Genomic DNA, 21,201 nt, shown 5'->3' with positions numbered 1-21,201 from the left:
CCAGGCTAAGAGGGGTGGCCAGTCCTATTCTGTCTGTGCTGGGTGGAGATTATAACAGAACATGGCCAAGATGTTCAAATGTTCATAAATTACCAGCATGGTCAAATAATAGGTCTGGGACAGGTAGCACGTCTGGTGAACAGGTCAGGATTCCATAGCCGCAGGCAGAACAGTTGAAACTGGAGCAGCAGCACGGCCAGATGGACTGGGGACAGCAAGGAGTCATCATGCCAGGTAGTCCTGAGGCATGGTCCTACGGCTCAGGTCCTCCGAGAGAGAGAAAGAAAGAGAGAATTAGAGAGAGCATACATAGTTTACAGCCAATGGCAGTAGCCACCTGTTATAACCCTGTGCCACTGGCTTTTATTTATTTACTTGAGCAATATAACCTTTATTTCACCAGAAAGCATGAACACCCTCGTGTTCATGCACATAGCCCAGAAGTTGCAAGACCAGCTGAAATTCTTGATTAAAGACATGTCATCTTCAAAGTGTTGACTCTCATCAATAATGCTCAACATTAGCAGCCGCAGTAGAAGTGACAGCATTAGTATTAATTATCCTAACAATTTACTCTGAGGATTCAGGTTAGTTCTATAGGTTATGTGATAAAGAGACTGGTTCATTGCTTTGGTATGGTCTACTGACCTTTCAACACCACATTACTTTTCTTTCTGAAAATGCACCCTCCTCGTTTTTGCTAGAACTATAGCATATTGTACTTGCCACGAGTCTTGTCAAGGTTGGGAACAGGACCTGGAAGTTCTTTGCAGGATAGGGTTCCTCATCACTGCCCTGTGTGATTCAGGGTTTCCTTCAGACCAGGTGGATGAGTCACCTCTACTAACTCTCCAACACCATTTTCAGCAGCAACCTCATTTTCCCAGGTGGTCTGCCATCCAACTGTTGGCTTGGTCTAACCTTGCTTAGCTTCAGATGAAAGCCAGCGGAGGGATACAGGGTGGCGTGGCCAGTAGCAGAACAACATTATTTTAAAATCTGCATGCAGATATTTTGACTTTTAATCTCAGTTTGTCCTCTGTCAGGCAGAGAAGACTGTTCCAATTCTAATAATTTTCTTTACTCAGGAATGTTGCCTCATTCACGCACAGCTGTGCTCAAACCTGTTTCAAACAGGTTTGTGTTATTGAGCGCATATTATCCAAGGGGGATAAACATCAAAGCTGATGCCCAGGTATTGAAAGGTGGACAGAGTCTTGTGACAATCCAACATTACACCATAATGCCTGCAGTGGTTTCCTAGGCACAGTTTTGGTCATGTCAGGGAATAGACTAAGAGCATCATTCCAGCCTAGCTGTCTGCAGACAGGAACCCTCTAGGACAGCTTGTATGGTGACAGTAATGAGCACAGTGCCATTGCCACGCGAGCCTGGCACCATGCCCGCAGGGGCTCCGTACCATGCCATGCAGCACCAGCCTGATTTATGTTCTCTCTAATAGGAACCAGCGGCGTCTCCGGGAAAGATTTAAGCTGATGCCACCTTCAGCTCATTCACATGCAACGGAGGTCAACCATGGGAGAGAAAGACAGAGAGGAGTGAGAGAGAGATGCAGACAGATGGAGATATGGAGGTAGGAAGAGATAATGGGAATTGAACTGGGGCTTGTGTGTAAGAATCAGCGTGTATAATAGGCAGATTCTAGTTACCAGTTTAGAGAGTCCACTGTATCATTCTTCCATTATAAAATACCCCTTGGCTTTTTTGGGGGCATTGAAACAGTCACTTCCTCCACTTCTATTTGCCAAAGTAATACCATTCATTCTATATCAACATTTGACCACGAAATGAAATGTGACCTCGCAAAATCAAATAAAACAGTCCATGTATAATAAATGATGGCTTCACTCCTCAAACCTCAAACTCATTCAAAGGTTTAAAAAAAGACTGTTTCCCTCTCTCTCTCTCTCTCTCTCTCTCTCTCTCTCTCTCTCTCTCTCTCTCTCTCTCTCTCTCTCTCTCTCTCTCTCTCTCTCTCTCTCTCTCTGGATTTGGCACACTCGTGCATTCATGTCATTAGATCTGTTGCTATTTCTGAAAATGAAAGTCTGTATCCTGCCATTTAAAAGAATGTTACTTATTCTTTTAGAAACGGAGACCATTTAATATAGAGAGGAGAAGCTGCAGGTTGGAAACATAAACAGCGGTGCTCACTAAACACATTAGCTGGGAGAAACAGCCTTTGCGTGGGCGGAAAAGGTTAGCGCATCCATACGGCATAAACAGAAACAGCATTAACATATTTCACCGCCTCACCAACAAATGAATATCTGTTGTTGTTGAAGTGTTGCTTTTATGCCTACAGTGACATTGAAAGGGAAAGAACAAGGTCACACCATTAGAGTATTCATCACAAAAAGCTCCGATAGGACCTTGAGACACAGTGGTTTATGTAGGTAACTTTTTATTCGCTTTTCATTAGCTCGGTATGGCTCCCGAGTGGTGTAGCGGTCTAAGCGACTGCATCTCAGTGCTAGAGGCGTCACTACAGACCCTGGTTTGATTCCAGGCTGTATCACAACTGGCCGTGATTGGGAGTCCCATAGGGCGGCGCACAATTGACCCAACGTCGTTAGGGTTTGGATGGGGTAGGCAGTCATTGCAAATAATAATTTATTCTTAACTGACTTTCCTAGTTAAATAAAGGTTACTTTTTTTCCAACTCTGATGTTCTCCAAACAGTGGTTTATTGATGAAACGGAGAAGACATTCACATAACAGTAAAGTTCTCTAAAGGCAAAATAGGGTTTTTTACTTCAAAGTTGATCTCACGTCTCCAAATCATCAGTCTCGACACCTACAGGATGTGGAATACAACCAAGTAAGCCCAATATTTGATTATTTGTCTTTCAAGTACTTTATACATTGAAAGTATCAAAGTTCACTGTACCTATGTATATGTAGTATTCCAACTCTCTAGATAGTTTGTTTAATGATTCCACCCCTGTAACCTCGGTTGGAGTGGGTGATATGAATTCATTATTCTGAGCAAAACACATGCAGGGCTCTTGTTAACCTCACACCCAGAGTGTGTTTCTGGGTTTGTGAATTAGATATGATTCTCTCCCGGACGGAGGAGCCCTCTTCTCTGCTCATGTCTTCAGTTCACATCCTCTTTGAAGCCAGTAATATTTGAGAGGGTCTAGTTGGGGTTAGCAGATTCACATATGATATTGTCTGATCACTTCCACATTTGGGGAGTTGAAAAGCTTCAGATTCTGACAGAAGGTTAAATTAGGGAATATTTTCCAGAATTGGTGCCCAAGGCCAGTGCACCCTTTAAAATGATATTTGACCTTCCGGTGTACCCTTGAAGTTGGGGAGAGCTTTTTTGCCCACTCTCATTGATGCTTCTGTCAGGAAATGGTCCTCAGGCTAAAGTTAAGTAAACGCAAAGTGTCACTAAGTTTACCATGACTCAGACTCAGTCACAGCCTAAATACTTAAAGGGGCAATCTGCACTTGCTACATCCATTTTTGGACATATAAGTTAACGATATGTACCCATTAATTCTTGAAGAAACTTATAAATGCCTCATGAGCTTAGTTCAACTGTCACACCCCATCAGAAACCAAAATATAATAAGTTTTACTCCAATCTTTGTAAGCAATGTACATGTAAACAAACACCATATAACCTAAAAAATGTATACAAATATAATTTTGATATCATTACTACCTTTCAGAATCGCTAATTACAGGAAGGTTAATAGTCAAACAAATGTCTAACAGCTTCACTGTGGTTTAGTATCCTAGCCACAGAGGATCACTGGATTGCGTGTGAATCATATATTCATCTAAACACACACGAATACAATACACCCATTCAAATGAGCACTTCAATGAATGTTCTAGTGGAGACATTGTTTAGTGATCACTGACAGCCAGGTGAGTGGCCCAGACAGAGACTAACTTTGAGTTTTGCTCTCTACCCACTGCGCCGCCTCAGGGCAGCACAGTGTCGTTTGAAGACTAAACGCATCCTCATACATCTGTCAGCTTCCCACATACAAATGTAGATCAATGGAAAACAGGTGACAGCTGAACGCCTTTATGAATATGGATACTGTTAATGTGTTGAACGTTGCCAGTCTGGCTATAGTCTCCTACTCTGCTCTGGAGAGAGATCCTCATTGCCCTACACAGGAGCACTAGGCCTAAAGGTCAGACAAAGCCCATAATCCTTTGCACCAGCATCGTTTCCCTCTGTTAGATTTCCTACATGACTAGGAAGTTTAATAGAAGCTGACTTCTGTAAACAAATTTTCAGGGACGTTTGCTGTCACGGAACTGTCCAGGGCCCGTTTCCCAATTGCTCTGGAACTTAGGCTTATGTGTGTTTTAATGATGTTTCTTTCCTACAGCGGCCGAAGACGTAACATGTGTTTTCCAAAACACCATGCAGAGAGAACATTTGATAAGTGCATCGTTGAGGCATGTGTCAATACTGATAGGATCGAAAGAAAGGAAGCACTGCTCTTGGATCAGCGTTCTCCCTTTCCAATCTTACCTTAACATTAGAATTATTCCAAAATACTGACAATGGATCAGCTCCTAGAGAGATATCACCTATGTCTACAAATATTGAGGTGTCTTGTTCTAATGCGTACCCCATAATAATGCACTAAATCAAAATGTGCCACATCATTCCGCACATGTTCCACATCATGAAATATATTGAGGCAAAACTTAGGGACAGTGGCGTACAAATACCGTAGCTAAACTTCTGTAACCGTAAAAGCCTTGGTTTCATGCATGTTAACATTAGAAGCCTCCTCCCTAAGTGTGTTTTATTCACTGCTTTAGCACACTCCGCCAACCCTGATGTCCTAGCCGTGTCTGAATCCTGACTTAGGAAGGACACCAAAAATGCTAAAATTTAAATCCCTAACTATAACATTTTCCGGCAAGATAGAACTGCCAAAGGGGGCGGAGTTGCAATCTACTGCAGAGATAGCCTGCAGAGTTCTGCCATACTATCCAGGTCTGTGCCCAAACAATTCGAACTTCTACTTTTAAAAATAAACTTTTCCAGAAACAAGTCTCTCACCGTTGCCGCTTGTTAGACCCCCTTCAGTGCCCAGCTGTGCCCTGGACACGATATGTGAATTGATCACCCCCACATCTATCTTCAGAGTTCATACTGTTGGGTGACCTAAACAGGGACATGCTTAACACCCCAGCCGTCCTACAATCTAAGCTAGTTGCCCTCAATCTCACACAAATGATCAAGGAACCTACCAGGTACAACCTTAAATCTGTAACCATGGGCACCCTCTTAGATATCATCCTGACCAACTTGCCCTCTAAATACACCTCTGCTGTCTTCAACCAGGATCTCAGCGATCACTGCCTCAATGCCTGCGTGCGTAATGGGTCCGCACTCAAACAACCACCCCTCATCACTGTAAAATGCTCCCTAAAACATTTCAGCGAGCAGGCCTTTCTAATCGACCTGGCCCGGATATCCAGAAGGATATTGACCTCATCCCATCAATAGAGAATGCCTGGTTGTTCTTAAAAAGTGCTTTCCTCACCATCTTAAACAAGCATGTCCCATTCAAAAAAAAATGAACTAAGAACAGATATAGCCCTTGGTTCACTCCAGACTTGACTGCCCTTGACCAGCACAAAAAACATCCTGTGGCATTTTGCATTAGCATCGAATAGATCCCAAGATATGCAACTTTTCAGGGAAGTCAGGAACCAATATACCCTGTCAGTTAGGAAAGCTAAGGACTAATTCAAAAAGGTTTTGGGACACTGTAAAGTCCATGGAGAATAAGAGCACCTCCTCCCAGCTGCCCACTGCACAGAGGATAGGAAACACTGTCGCCTCTGATAAATCTACGATAATCTCCAGAAACATTTTTCTACGTCTGGCCAAGCTTTCCACTTGACTATCCCTACCCCGGCCAACATCTCAGCACCCCCTGCAGCAACTTGCCCAAGCCCCCCCCCCCCCTCACCCAAATTCAGACGGCTGATGTTTTGAAAGAGCTGCAAAATATGGATCCCTACAAATCAGCTGGGCTAGACATCTGTACCCTCTCTTTCTAAAATTATCCGCCAAAATTCTTGCAACCCCGATTACTAGCCTATTCAACCTCTCTTTCGTATTGTCTGATATCCCCAAAGATTGGAAATCTGCCGCGGTTATCCCCCTGATCAAAGGGGGAGACACTCTAGACCCAAACTGTTATAGACCTATATCCATCCTGCCCTGCCTTTCTAAAATCTTTGACAGCCAAGTTAACAAACAGATCACCGACCATTTCGAATCCCACTGTACCTTTTCCGCTATGCAATCTGGTTTCCAAGCTGGTCATGGGTGCACCTCAGCCACGCTCAAGGTCCTAAACGAAATCATAACCGCCATCGATAAAAGACAGTACTGTGCAGCCATCTTCTTTGACCTGGCCAAGGCTTTCGACTCTGTCAATCACCGCATCCTTATCAGCAGACTCAATAGCCTTGGCTTCTCAAATGACTGCCTCGCCTGGTTCACCAGCTACTTCGCGGATAGAGTTCAGTGTGTCAAATCGGAGGACCTGTTGTCCGGACCTCTGGCAGTCTCTATGGGGGTGCCACAGGGTTCAATTCTTGGGCTGACTCTTTTCTCTGTATATATCAATGATGTTGCTCTTGCTGCTGGTGATTCTCTGATCCACCTCTACGCAGACGACACCATTCTGTACACATCTGGCCCTTCTTTGGACAATGTGCTAACAAACCTCCGGACAATCTTCAACGCCATACAACACTCCTTCCGTGGCCTCCAACTGATTTTAAATGCTAGTAAAACTAAGTGCATGCTCTTCCACCGATTGCTGCCCCCACCCGCCCGCCCAAGTAGCATCACTACTCTAGACGGTTCTGACCTAGAATATGTGGACAACTACAAATATCTAGGTGTCTGGTTAGACTGTAAACTCTCCTTCCAGACTCGCATCTCTAATCCAAAATTAAATTTAGAATTGGCTTGCTATTTCGCATCAAGCCCTCCTTCACTCATGCTGCCAAACATACCCTCGTAAAACTGACTATCCTACCGATCCTTGACTTCGGAGATGTAATTTACAAAATAGCCCCCAACACTCTACTCAGCAAACTGGATGTAGTCTATCACAGTGCCATCCGTTTTGTCACCAAAGCCCCATATACTACCCACCACTGCGGCCTGTATGCTCTCGTTGGCTGGCCCTCACAACATATTTGTCGCCAAACCCACTGGCTCCAGGTCATCTATAAGTATTTTCTAGGTAGCTCACTGGTCACCATAGCAACACCCACCTGTAGCACGCGCTCCAGCAGGTATATTTCACTGGTCATCCCCAAAGCCAACACTTGCTTTGGCCACCTTTCCTTCCAGTTCACTGCTGCCAATGACTGGAACGAAATGCAAAAATCACTGAAGCTGTAGACTTACATCTCCCTCTCTAACTTTAAGCATCAGCTGTCAGAGCAGCTTACTGATCACTGTAACTGTACACAGCCAATCTGTAAATAACACACCCAACTACTTCATCCCCATATTATTACTTACCCTCGTGCTCTTTTGCACCCCAGTATCTCTACTTGCACATCATCATCTGCACATATAACTCCAGTGTTAATGCTAAATTGTAATTATTTAGCCTATATTGCCTATTTATTGTCTACCTCCCTACTCTTCTACATTTGCTCACACTGTACATAGATTTTTCTATTTTGTTTTCTATTTTGTTATTGACTGTATGTTTGTTTATGTGTAACTCTGTGTTGTTTTTGTTGCACTGCTTTGCTTTATCTTGGCCAGGTCGCAGTTGTAAATGAGAACTTGTTCTTAACCAGCTTACCTGGTTAAATATAGGTGCAATAAATAAATAAATATTAAAGGTTTCACGAAACAAACTGTCAACAGACAAACAGCGAACACAGGTATAAATACACAGGGGATAATGGGGAAGCACAACAACAGGTGAAACAGATCAGGGTGTGTGACAGACTCATTTGTTATCTGCGGTCAAGGAAAGAGAGATAAACATCTTCATATTGTGTTTAGTGGATATCTCCTGTGTATAAAGTGATGCGGAAGGTCAAAAAAGCATCTAATAACATAGTTAGCTGTTCTACAAGTTGTCTGAGGCAGTCGTTAAATAACAAGCATTTTCAAGAACAACTTTAGCAACAATGGTTTTGGGAAACAACTCAAAGGTCTAACGTTGTTCCTACGAAGATTTGAACAATGAACCTAGCCTTAAGATACTTTTGGGAAACCAGGCCCAGGAACGTTAGCGGTTTGTTATCACAGAACTTTCCAGCCATGTTAACTGTTTGCCTTCACGAAACCTTCCAGGAACGTTATCTGGTTGCTTTCACAGAACTTTCCTTGAATGTTAGCTTTCTGCTGGGTTACTCCCATTAAATACACCATTAATAGAAAGCTGAATATGACAATATAGGGTTTTCTCTTAGGACTTAGGACCCGTCTGCATAGGTAAACCTGTCTTTAAATTTCACTGCTGAATGCCCCCTTATTGTTTAGGATAAGACTAACAGGTCATTATCTCACACCCTGGGTGCCTTTAGAGGCCCCTGGATAAGATGGGCAATCCTGCCCTCTGCCTCTATCCATATTTCTGCATACACCTAGCAGGTCTGAGTCTGACCAGCCAAAACTGGGTACCAGAGGGAGGCGGAGGTGAGGGGATCATGGCTCAACTTGCCGTCTTCCAGGATCTAGGAAGTTGGTGGAGGTGGAAGGAGTGTTATGGCTAAACCTGCTTTACCTGACCTGATTTCTGCTCTGGTGGATGACGTATCTCCTACCTTCCCCACCTCATTCCCTTAGGAAAGTTGAAAGGAAAGCTGTGAGCAGAGTGATGTCACCTACACTAGTGAAATGTCACCATTTTGACACTCCTCTTCCCTTTCCTCCTCATCATGTCTGAAATATTCAAATGCCAGCGGTGCGGGGATATTGTGAGAGTCTGATTTGATCAAATGCAGACATCTGGCTGGTCCTCTGCAATTCTACAGAGAGCAAAACTGGAAGTGACAGAGTGCAATCACCATCTCTCATCTCCCAATGGAGAGAATGAGCAGCAGGGGATTGAGTGGCCGACCGGCCGTAGCATGTCGCTGTGTCAATATTATTGAATTATGCCTGGACAGGAAGCTACTTGCTCTCAGCCATGAAGTGCTGTAGATAGTGTGAGTGTGAATGCTGGGTGAGGTCTTACTGTTGCAGTAAGTACATCTTAGGATGTACTATTACAGTTAAAGGGTGTGATAGGAATGCATTGGTTATCACACAACCATGGAGCCTGCTGAGATGAACAGTAGGCCTGCCCTACTTCTTTCTCCATCCCTCCTCTCTCCCTCTCTCCTCTCTAACCTTTATTTTATCTACACGTGTTAGCTCATGCAACGGCCCCTCTTTCACCCAAGGTAATTGTTACAAGGACGACAATTATGGAAAAGCAGCAGACCCGCTAGATGAATCAGGTCAGGGATCTGACGGAAATTACACAGCAATATAACAGGCCCCATATTGTTATGCAGATAAATACAATACACGGGGCACCCGCTTTAATACAGTCACTGAGGTATTATACGAGATAGGTACAACAGGGTGGAAAGGTACGTGCGTCGCCTCTCAATGGAGCACTGAGGAGAGGAGATCAGTAGCAGAGGGCAACTGTCAAGATACTGTGGACACTTGTGCATGTGAGAGACAGTTTCATCTGCCTACCTTTTTCAGATGATGAGATTACATTTATATTTCAGTATGTTATAATTAGAATCAATTTTTTTCAGTTTGTCTGAATATGCTGCTGTTAGACTATTTGTCAGATTTTATGATAGCTGTTTTAACAGTGTGGATTTATGTTAAATTTACTGTATGGTCATTCATAATCATTTGGCAGGCTACACTAATTTCAGATCATTTGTCAGATTGCACAGATTTTCTGTCTGTGTGGTGTTTGAATTCCATTAGGGTGGACTCATTCAGTGTACCATATTTACAGCAGTGGAATATGTAGCACCTAGAACGCCTCATTCCCAGTCTATCTTCCTGTTTATTGTTGTTGTTGTTATTGTTGTTTTCCACTACGGGCGACAGAACAGGGTTGGGGTACGGTGAGGTGTCAGTGTGCCTGTCACCTCCAGGATGGGGACTTCCATTACAGCCACATTCAGCACAGAATTAATTGCTTTCACTTCACTGGGGGGAGGGTGGTGGGTGGGGTATAGCCCCCCTCTTGTCCCTCTGACAGTCTAATTAGTCTTATTTAGTATAGGCTCTGAGCTGTAATGTTTCTGTGTGTGTGTGTGTGTGTGTGTGTGTGTGTGTGTGTGTGTGTGTGTGTGTGTGTGTGTGTGTGTGTGTGTGTGTGTGTGTGTACACACATATACAGTGTTAGAATGGGGTGGGGAGTGGGAAATGCCCTCCGGAGTTATGGGTCATCAACGCCCTGCCTCTTTACTAATCACCCCTCCCTTCCTACCTCTTCCCCCTCTTTCCCCTCTTTCCCCCTGCTCCCATACTGCCACCTTGGTTTGATTAACACCATGCCACCAACCGCTCCCAGCCCAAGCCACTGGCTCTAACGATGCCATCTACAGCCCTTTCTTTCCTTCCACACCAACTGCTGTTTGTTTCCTGCTGTCTGCTCCATGTAAACAAGCCTACTGTTTAGCTGCTGCTGGTAGAGAAAAGTGTCATGTTGCAGTGTAGTAGGGTATGAGGCATTTATCTTTTGTAAAATCCCATGGTCCTCTAAATTATTAAACGATGTTCTCTTGACATTTAAAAAAAAAAAGCACTTTCCCCAGCTCATCTGCAAGGACTTCTCTTAGTTCTAAACAAATAGGAGCTTTTAGCTAACCTTTCCCGAGACAAACAGACAATGAAGGTTGGAGGAATTAGGCTTTAATATCATGGCCAATAACTGACTCAGGACATCTCAGGAGGATGTCTGCAGAGCAAAAAGCCATCAACATTGTAAGCCATTAAACAATGCTGAGTAAAACCAGGATTTTATTTAATTTCTCTGAACTAAACCAGTCCTCATTCCTGAGTCGCAGCAGACGGACCCAGTAAAACATTTTATCGCTGCTCTTTAAAAGGCCCAGATTTATTCACCGAACACCACGAGGGCCAGGATGGTGTGATCTGATCTGTTTAAAATACCGCCCTATATCCGCCCAGGGCCAGGGGGTCTCAGGCTAGTTTTATAATATGAGTCGGCGTTTAACTACCCACCAGTGAAAGAGCAGAGGAGCCAGCAGGCAGATGTCAGCCCAAAGTTAGCATCGGAGTCTGGCCAGTAGTACCCCAGGGCAGGGTATCCAGGTTGCTCACTCAGCCACGACCCTCACCCAAGGGCACGGCTCAGCAGCCCAACTGATCTAACCTAACATCCCACCAACCTCCCAAAAAATCTTCCCTAATTGTTATTCACATGCCCGACGGAGACGGCTCCATCATCCTCTGTGTCAGGCCAGCCTCTGTCTCTGAGCCAGCTACAATCATGGTGGTGAGCAGAGGCGGTGGGTAGTTTAACGGATATGAATAAGTAATTTTCTTTAAAGTCTTCAACAACTTTTGCCCACTTTTGATTGTAACTTTCTAAATGGCCCCAAAATAAATGGCAGTTGAGTGAAATCCCATTCATCTGAACTATTAGAGACGTAATAATAGACAGGTCCTTACTAAGCTGGTTCCTCATTCTCCCCTCCTCCCTCCTCTCCTCTCTCCTCAGTGACCTGACTCTTCCTTCATCGCCAGGTAATTGTGCTGTGTGGAGGGTGGTCTTGGCTACTCTGCCACAAAAAGGCTTGATGCTGGGTATATAGTCCCTGTTCTACCTCAAGCCGTAAATTGGCTCTTGGCTGCAAAGTGGATGTTTTTCTGAAGCATTGACATTTCAGAGATCATCCCATATCCTCAGTTTGTATCCTTCTATTCTATTCTGTAATTAATGGCATTATACTTTTGACCAAGATTATTGCCAAATTCTCTGCATTTCTCCCCAAAATAAAATGTTTGGTTGCTTTCCTCTTGTAAAAGGGAGCTTTTCCAGCATATTAATTGGACATTAGGATGGGACCACAACTTTCCAGAGATGTTTACTCAGCGAAATAATTAATGAGAGAACATGTGATTGTGAGTGTAACATGACAAGTGATATGCTGTCAATACAAATATTGTTTCTATTGTTGTCCTATGCTGGATAATTTTTATTGTTCACAGCTATCACATTGTTTTTTGAGTCGGCAAAATGATATATAAAGACTTCAATAGTTAAGTAATTCTGTCAGTGGTGGAAAAAGTACTCAATTGTCATACTTGAGTAAAAGTAAAGATACTTTAATAGAAAATTACTCTAGTAAAAGATAAAGTCACAGAGTAAAATATTACTTAAGTAAAAGTCTAAAAGCTGAGCACTTGTTGGCTGCTTTTCCTTCACTCTGCGGTCCAACTCATCCCAAACCATCTCAATTAGGTTGAGGTCGGGTGATTGTAGAGGCCAGGTCATCTGATGCAGCACTCCATCACTCTCCTACTTGGTCAAATAGCCCTTACACAGCCTGGAGGTGTCTTCGGTCATTGTCCTGTTGAAAAACAAATGATAGTCCCACTAAGCGCAAACCAGATGGGATGGCGTATCGCTGCAGAATGCTGTGGTAGCCATACTGGTTAAGTGTGCTTTGAATTCTAAATATATCTCTGACAGTGTCACCAGTAAAGCACCCCCACACCATCACACCTCCTCAATGCTTCATGGTAGGAACCACACATGCAGAGATCATCCATTCACCTACTCTGCATCTCACAAAGACAGTGGTTGGAACCAAACATCTCAAATTTGGACTCATCAGACCAAAGGACAGACTTCCACCGTTCTAATGTCCATTGCTCAGGTTTCTTGGCCCAAGCAAGTCTCTTCTTATTATTGCTGTCCTTTAGTAGTGGTTTCTTTGCAGCAATTCGACCATGAAGGCCTCATGCAGTATCCTCTGAACAGTTGATATTGAGATGTGTCTGTTACTTGAACTCTGAAGCATTTATTTGGGCTGCAATTTCTGAGGCTGGTAACTCTAATGAACTTATCCTCTGCAGCAGAGGGAACTCTGGGTCTTCCTTTCCTGTGGCGAGCCTCATGAGAGTCAGTTTCATCATAGCGCTTGATGGTTTATGCGACTGCACTTGAAGAAACTTTCAAAGTTCTTGAAATGTTTTGCATTGACTGACCTTCATTTCTTAAAAGTACTGATGGATTGTAATTTCTCTCTGCTTATTTGAGCTGTTCTTGCCATAATATGGACTTGGTATTTTACCAAACAGGGCTATCTTCTGTATACCACGCCTACCTTGTCATAACACAACTGATTAGCTCAAGCGCATTAAGAAGGAAAGAAATTCCACAAATGAACTTTTAACAAGGCACACCTGTTAATTGACATTCATTCCAGGTGACTACCTCATTAAACTGGTTGAGAGAATGCCAAGAGAGTCCAAAGCAGGGTAGCCTAGTGTTCAGAGTGTTGGACTAGCAACCGAAAGGTTGCAAGTTCGAATCCCTTAGCTGACAAAGTACACATCTGTCTTTCTGCCCCTGAACAGGCACTGTTCCTAGGCCGTCATTGAAAATAAGAATTTGTTGTAAACTGACCTTTAAATAAAGGTAAAAAAAAGACAAAGGGTGGCTACTTTGAAGAATCTCAAATATAAAATAGATTTTGTTTAACACTTTTTTGGTTACTACATGATTCCATATGTGTTTTTTCATAGTTTGATTTCTTCACTATTATTACAATGTTGAAAATAGTACAAATAAAGAAAAGCCCTTTAATGATTAGGTGTCCAAACTTTTGACTGGTACTTTTGAAACTTTTTTATACTTAAGCATCAAAATTTAAGTATATTTTAGCAATTAATTAAGTATCACAAGTAAATGTATAAATTATTTAAAATTCCTTATATGAAAGCTACAATATGTAACTTAGGTGCCTGACCAAATTCACATAGAAATGTGAGTTATAGGCCATTCATTCTCATTACAAGCAAGTCTAAGAAGCAGTAGATCTGCTCTATATGCGCTATTTCTATGCTTACCGTATCAGTTCATAAGTTTCCTTTTGCATTTTTTTACTTTCAGTTTTTTGTACACCAGCTTCGAAGAGCTGAAAATACAATATTTTTGGTAAGGGAAAATATATTTAACAGTGGTTTAGATGGTACAATGATTCTCTACAGTCTACAGGATGACTGCTTGTTTTGTCACATAAACTGAAATTAACTGAAAAACTATGAACATTTTAGCAACCAGGAAATGGTAGAGTGATTTCTGCATAATACATCCAAAAACAGTACAGTATGAAGACAGGCTAAAACTGTTTATCCAATAGAAATCTCAGATCACGCTTGTAAGCGATGTCATGGCGACGTTGGCTCGCTAAGCTCATGCTCAGAAACAAGTCATTGGGTCTAATGGTCATCTCGCATCGAACTGCGCATGTGCAGGCCGTCAAATCAAAGGCACTCCTTCGATATTAAGTTTGTTTTGACATGTCAGTTGGTCACTTTCGCGAGGTTGTTCGTTTAATTAAGACAGACTAGGTTGTACCTTTAGATTTCAAGATAAATTATTAGTTGGCTGTGAATTTTCACTTCTCTCAATGACTTCTCAAACCCCAAACCCTGGTCTGGACTGCTTGATCTGCTTCGCAAGCATGCCCGGAAGTCTCGCCATGTTGCGTCTCTGGGTTTAGAAACTCTGTGGTCCATCTGTAAGCAAACCAGACAGCACAATGTTCTTGTTTTTTATCTAGTTACGGGGAGCCAGGGGCACACTCCAACACTGAGACATCATTCACAATCGAAGTACTTGTGTTTAGTGAGTCCGCCAGATCTGAGGCAGTAGGGATGACCAGGGATGTTCTCCTGATAAGTGCTTGAATTTGATAATTTTACTGTCCTGTTAAGCACGATACTATAAGTTTTGGCTCTTTCTGGTGATTGAACACAAACGAGAAAAGATAAGCCTGACAGATAGTATTTTCCCGTTGTTATAACTCCCTACTCTGACAACAATGTCACTTGCTGTTCACTGCAACCAGGCTCCTGGAAGGGTGAGCACATGATGCACAGGAGAAGATGATGACACCCATACAGCAAGGCATGACGTCCACAGAAGGATTGATTGGAATGTGTGTGTGTGTGTGTGTGTTCCTGTCATGTGTTACAAACAGGGTATATCCTGTGTAAACAGGATGAATTATATACCGTTGAAGTTGGAAGTTTACATACACTTAGGTTGGAGTCATTAAACCTTGTTTTTCAACCACTCCACAAATTGCTTGTTAACAAACTATAGTTTTGGCAAATCAGTTAGGACATCTACTTTGTGTATGACGCAAGTAATTTTTCCAACAATTGTTTACAGACAAATTATTTAGCTTATAATTCACTTTATCACAATTCCAGTGGGTCAGAAGTTTACATATACTAAGTTGACTGTGCCTTTAAACAGCTTGGAAAATTCCAGAAATTATGTCATGGCTTTAGAAGCTTCCGATAGGCAGTTGGAGGTGTACCTGTGGATGTATTTCAAGGCCTACCTTCAAACTCAGTGCCATTCTGCTTGACATAATGGGAAAATCAAATGAAATCAGCCAAGACCTCAGAAAAAAAATTGTAGACATCAACAAGTCTGGTTCATCATTGGGAGCAATTTCCAAACACCTGAATGTACCACGTTCATCTGTACAAGCAATAGTACGCAAGTATAAACACCATGGGACCATGCAGCCGTCATACCGCTCAGGAAGGAGACGCGTTCTATCTCCTAGAGATGAACGTACTTTGGTGCGAAAAGTGCAAATCAATCCCAAAACAACAGCAAAGGACCTTGTGAAAATGCTGGAGGAAACAGGTACAAAAGCATCTATATCCCCAGTAAAACGAGTCCAATATCGATATAACCTGAAAGACCGCTCAGCAAGGAAGAAGCCACTGCTCCAAATCCACCATAAAAATGCCAGACTACGGTTTGCAACTGCACATGGGGACAAATATCGTACTTCTTGGAGAAATGTCCTCTGGTCTGATAAAACAAAAATAGAACTGTTTGGCCATAATGACCATGGTTATGGTTGGAGGAAAAAGGTGGAGGCTTACAAGCAGAAGAACACCATCCCAACCATGAAGCACGGGGTGTCAGCATCATGTTGTGGTGGCGCTTTGCTGCAGGAGGAACTGGTGCACTTCACAAAATAGATGGCATCACGAGGGTGGAACTTTATGTGGATATATTGAAGCAACTTCTCAAGACATCCGCCAGGAAGTTAAATCTTGGGTTAAATGGGTCTTCCAAATGGACAATGACCCCAAGTATACTTCCAAAGTTGTGGCAAAATGGCATAAGGACAACAAAGTCAAGGTTGTCAAAGCCCTGATCTCAATCCTATAGAAAATTTGTGGGCAGAACTGAAAAAGAGTGTGTGAGCAAGGTCGTCAACAAACCTGACTCAGTTACACCAGCTCTGTCAGGAGGAATGGGCCAAATTCACCCACTTATTGTGGGAAGCTTGTGGGAGGCTACCTGAAACATTTGACCCAAGACAAACAATTTAATGGCAATGCTACCAAATACTAATTGAGTGTAAGTAAACTTTTGACCCACTGGGAATGTGATGAAAAAAATAAAAGCTGAAATAAATCATTCTCTCTGCTATTATTCTGACATTCTTAAAATAAAGTGCTGATCCTAACTGACCTAAGACGGGGAATTTTTACGAAGATTAAATGTCAGGAATTGTGAAAAACTGAGTTTAAATGTATTTGGCTAAGGTGTATGTAAACTTCCAAGTTCAACTGTATACTCTGTGTGTGCCGGCATGAGCATATTTTCCTATGTATAAATCAAAAACATACATGTTCACATGTAGTTCATGTGTCTATATGTTTTAGTGTGTGTAGACAGTGTGGAGAAGATGTCTTGTGACAGACCCAGACCAGCAGTAAGCTGTCTGAGGCTAGGCACTGGAGGTGTTGACAGGAAGCGAGAGAGAGAGAGAGAGAGGGAGAAGAATCACAGTCCATTTGGTCTGCTCTCAAATGCTCTGGACAGTATAAGCTAGCTGGCATTACACCCATGTCCTGTTAACGACAGAGTTGACACTCAAATGGCATTGTTCCTTGGAAGATTTGAAGACCCTTAGGTATTCAGGCCTCACAGCATGCAAACACAGTGTCCTTTCGGAGTATCACTATCAGCATTATTCAAGATGCTTTACCTTTTACTTTCAATGCCATTCACTTTCTCAACCCTCTGAAAAGAGCCTCATGGTAATATGGATACATCGCATCCGGACAAGAGTCCTCTAGTCATTCCCATGGACTCACAAGTCTATATTAATTAAGCTGTTGTGCTGATGGGCTCACATGCTTTCTCCTCACTTAGCACCCATTGGCTCACTGCAATTCAATTGTGTAAAAAAAAAGTGTCAATATGTTGCTGGACCAGTTTTAGAATGCTTGTCTTTTTGATAACAGCCAGTGCTTCTTGGCATTTCTTTTATTTTGCTTGCTGGCATAGGAGAAATACAGTGTGTCTGTTTTCTGCAATCCCATGGTGTGGCAAGATAGCGTGATGTTATTGATTGGATATCTTTAACCTAGTTCTCTAATAACCTTACCCAGAATGTGTTGCCTACTCACGCAAGAAGGTGAGTTGGTATGGGTTGAAAACTGTGCCAGTGAGGGGTAATAATTTGTCATGTACATTTTGTCCTGCTTTGAAGATATTTGGTATGTATGTATTACACACTATCATGAAACTCCGCTGGTGCCCTATTGAACTTAAAAATGAGAAAATGAAGTGGAACAGCTCTTTTATTTTAGACTGCCAAAACCAGTAAAACCCTACTGGCAAAGTTGACACTGAACATGTGCCTACTGAGATTTAGGGTGTCCACTCAGATCGCGGACTTGGGAGCTTGTCCTCTCCTTACTCCTGAAGGCACCTTACCACAATGGCCGGGCTCACAGACTCTATTTCACTGCTAAGAGAAATGACTGGAGTAAATCTATCAGCATTGACCCTAAACTCACCAACAATTATCGGCCATTTTTTGTGGTTCCAGCCGCCCTGAACCCAATGAAATGTTCATGACTAAGCATGTTAAGAGTGGATACAAACCGTCAAAATAAAACTAAAGTTAATCTGTTATTTGTGTAACCAAGAAGCTATAAAAAATAAAATCTCATTAACAGCTGACTTCTGTGATAAATAAAAATGTATATTTTTTTATCTAAAAGACAGGATGTGACCGGAATATTTAATCATGTCTATCTACATGATTACTATCTCCACTAGACAGTGATTTGCAGTTGGATCATTTATAATGATCAGCAAGGCTATGCAGATCATTAGAATCCCCCAGTAGGGGAGCAATAGCTTCACACAGTATAACTTCTTTCACCAATTAACCCTACTGGTTCCCTCATTATATGCACTCTGTCTTCCTCCTGCCTAATTCCCTGCCTGTCAACATAGACAGGACAGCTCGACTTAGCACCTTAACATACTGTATGATAGGCTGCACACATTTTGAACCTAAAAGGCCTACTGAAAACAGAAATGAAATGCATAGACTATTGCCTCTGTGCAGCCTATACTAAGTGCGCCGCTTTTTTTGTTCGATAATCTGTAGAAGAACAGATTTACTGTTTAACCATTATTACAATACAAAGGAAGCTATTACACATATTTAATGTGAAAACTCTAAATGCTATTAAAACGGCACGGTGTTTGTAATTATAGGGATGTATGAGCAAAACATGGAGTAAGTTAGGTCCATGCTAGTTGATATTTGGACAACTATTAATAACTGAAGGCAACGGAGAAGAAACTTGTTGACAGAATGAAAGTATTTTTTTCAGTTTTCTTCAATGTGGAGCAAAGCAACCTCCTTCAGAAAGATGCTCAATGGTATCTCGATTTAAATACCCTTGGCGGATAGACTGGCTGCAGGCTCGGGTTGCAAGGATCCAAATGTGTAGGTGTCCAACAACTGGACAAAAATGAGATGTGGAGGGAGAAGTCAAAAGAAAAGGTTTGAACAAAACACGTCTCAAACAAGGTCTGGTACTATCCACCCCCTTTCCATTGGACCGACTGGCTGCCAATTCAACACATTTGGGCGTGTATTCGCCGACGCTGCTCTTCGCTGGGTGAAGTATGTTGTGATTGCAGTCCAGCTCGAGCGTGCGCGGGTCTCTGTCATAACAAAGGGCGCTCTTTCGCGCTCTGGGAATACGAGCCTTTTTGGAAAAAAATAACTAATATTGTCTCAACGCTTCTGTAACACTGGTCTCTGTCCTGCAAGAATCAAATTATTGTCAACGAAACAAGATAGCCAAAACGAAAGAAAAAGGTAAGAGTTATACTACGGCACTTTCTCCATTAGCTGACTGTCTCAGTTGCTGCACCTACATTTCACTTGCGCATCGGAGTATGTTGTGGTGCCACAAGTTTGCCTCAGTATCTACATAGTACACAGAAGACATTGGGCTATTCAAAACAAAACGATGTCGTCTTCTAGTTCTTAGTAGGTACTTATAGGAAGGTCTACCATTCATAACGTGTTTGGCCAGTTTAGACCACCTACCTCCAGCCCCCGTTTTGTTTTTTGCCCTAGCGCTACACAGCGGATTCAAATAATCAACGCTTGATAAAGAGTTAGTTATTTGAATCCGCTGTGTCTTGCTAGGGCAAAAACCAAAACGTGCACCCAGGAGGGGCCCCAATACCGAGATTGAGAAACCCTGTCCTAAACCATCGGCTACAGCTCGATCATCTTTTCAGCAAAATGCATGCGATAAGAGCATTTGTCAGCAAATAAATATGCAAAAATAGTATACTCTGAATACTCTATCCGTATTTGGATAGGCTATATGATTGTGTTTTGTCGTTGTGCAGACGGACGTATGTTTGTATTTGTGTAGGCTATAGTTTACATACATTAAAATGAGACTTGAGTAGGCTATATAATAGACCTGCAACCAAACATGTGAATACCAGATCGCGTTTGTAGAAAATTGTTGCCAGTTAGAGTAAGTTGAAATGCGTAGCTGCGTGCGCCAAGATGTATCGAGTTGGGTGATTTCACAGATTTCGCAGTCCTTTGTGTGGTATGACAAACTTGTTGTTGTAGACCTAGATTTTCCTTACTTGGTTCACCAGCTTTATATTATAGAACAATGTCTTGTCATTTTGACAGCAGCTTAATTAAAATGCGCATTGGGGGATTTTAGTTGTGGATGATTTTGAATTTTCCACAACAACTGCAGTCTGTCCCAATGCAATGAAACAAATGATGAATCCTTTGATTGTATGTTTAGGCTGATTAACTTGATTCTTACATTGTTTTATGGTTTTTGAGTTTGTGCACATATGTATAGCCTCTAGCTGTATTTTGAGGCTACAGTGATTCGAGTTACATGTTGATATGAGTTGTTTTCATGTAGTTTAATGCGTTTTGATAAACACTAGCCAAAATATAATAGCCAATATTGTGTCAAAGAAGAATAATGTCCAATAGTTCCGGATGGGAGGACATTGAAGGTACAGGTCTGGGTGACAGTCTGTGTGTAGCCTACAGACTTGGATTGAGACAAAAAATAGGCTCTTTTTATGCTCTTTAGAACCATTCTCAGCTATGCCCAACAGAGAGAAGCTTTTAGTAGGCTTATATCTGCAAGTCAAATATCTTGACCAAAGTATGGCATGAAGTACTTGTGTGTGGGGGGTGGGTTCTGCTCAAATCTGGGTCAAGTATTGAAAGGATTGTGAGTCTTATTCTGTACATTTAATAATTTCTAGCAACCTGGCCCGCAGGCAGGTTAGACAAGCTAATCTAATTTAATTGATAGCCTGACATGGCTTGGTAGCTAGATATGAGATTGGGAATCTATCTAGCTGGCTATCTAAATCCAATTTCATAAAATTGCTCGGTGGCTAGTATTATCAATCAAATGTTTTTATAAAGCCCTTTTTTACATCAGTTGATGCCACAAAGTGCTGTACAGAAACCCAGCCTAAAACCCCAAACCGCAAGCGATGTAGAAGCAGACAAACAACAGAACATTTTTGTTTTATGTATTCATGAAGAAGAAATCAATAG

The 21,201-nt window shown here is 42.2% G+C and overlaps 2 protein-coding genes across 10 annotated transcripts in view; one reads left to right on the top strand and one right to left on the bottom strand.

Moving 5' to 3' along the window:
• LOC139385358 (soluble guanylate cyclase gcy-31-like) overlaps positions 1-21,201 on the bottom strand; it is a 203,466-nt gene that overhangs the window by 120,203 nt on the left and 62,062 nt on the right. The window lies entirely within an intron of this gene.
• The window catches only part of LOC139392297 (semaphorin-6D-like), a 157,488-nt gene continuing 154,852 nt past the window's right edge, over positions 18,566-21,201 (top strand). For 7 of the 9 annotated variants that reach the window (XM_071140231.1, XM_071140208.1, XM_071140223.1 and 4 more), the window contains exon 1: positions 19,270-19,452. The gene's annotated coding sequence lies outside the window, so the exon portion shown is untranslated. Of the gene's footprint in view, positions 19,453-21,201 lie in introns of all 9 variants that reach the window. The other 2 variants (XM_071140193.1, XM_071140202.1) reach the window with 2 other exon arrangements.

This window comes from Oncorhynchus clarkii, chromosome 3 (assembly GCF_045791955.1).
Source record: "Oncorhynchus clarkii lewisi isolate Uvic-CL-2024 chromosome 3, UVic_Ocla_1.0, whole genome shotgun sequence".
Classification (NCBI taxonomy): Eukaryota; Metazoa; Chordata; class Actinopteri; order Salmoniformes; family Salmonidae; genus Oncorhynchus; species Oncorhynchus clarkii.
This window is presented reverse-complemented; position numbering and strand designations above follow the sequence as displayed.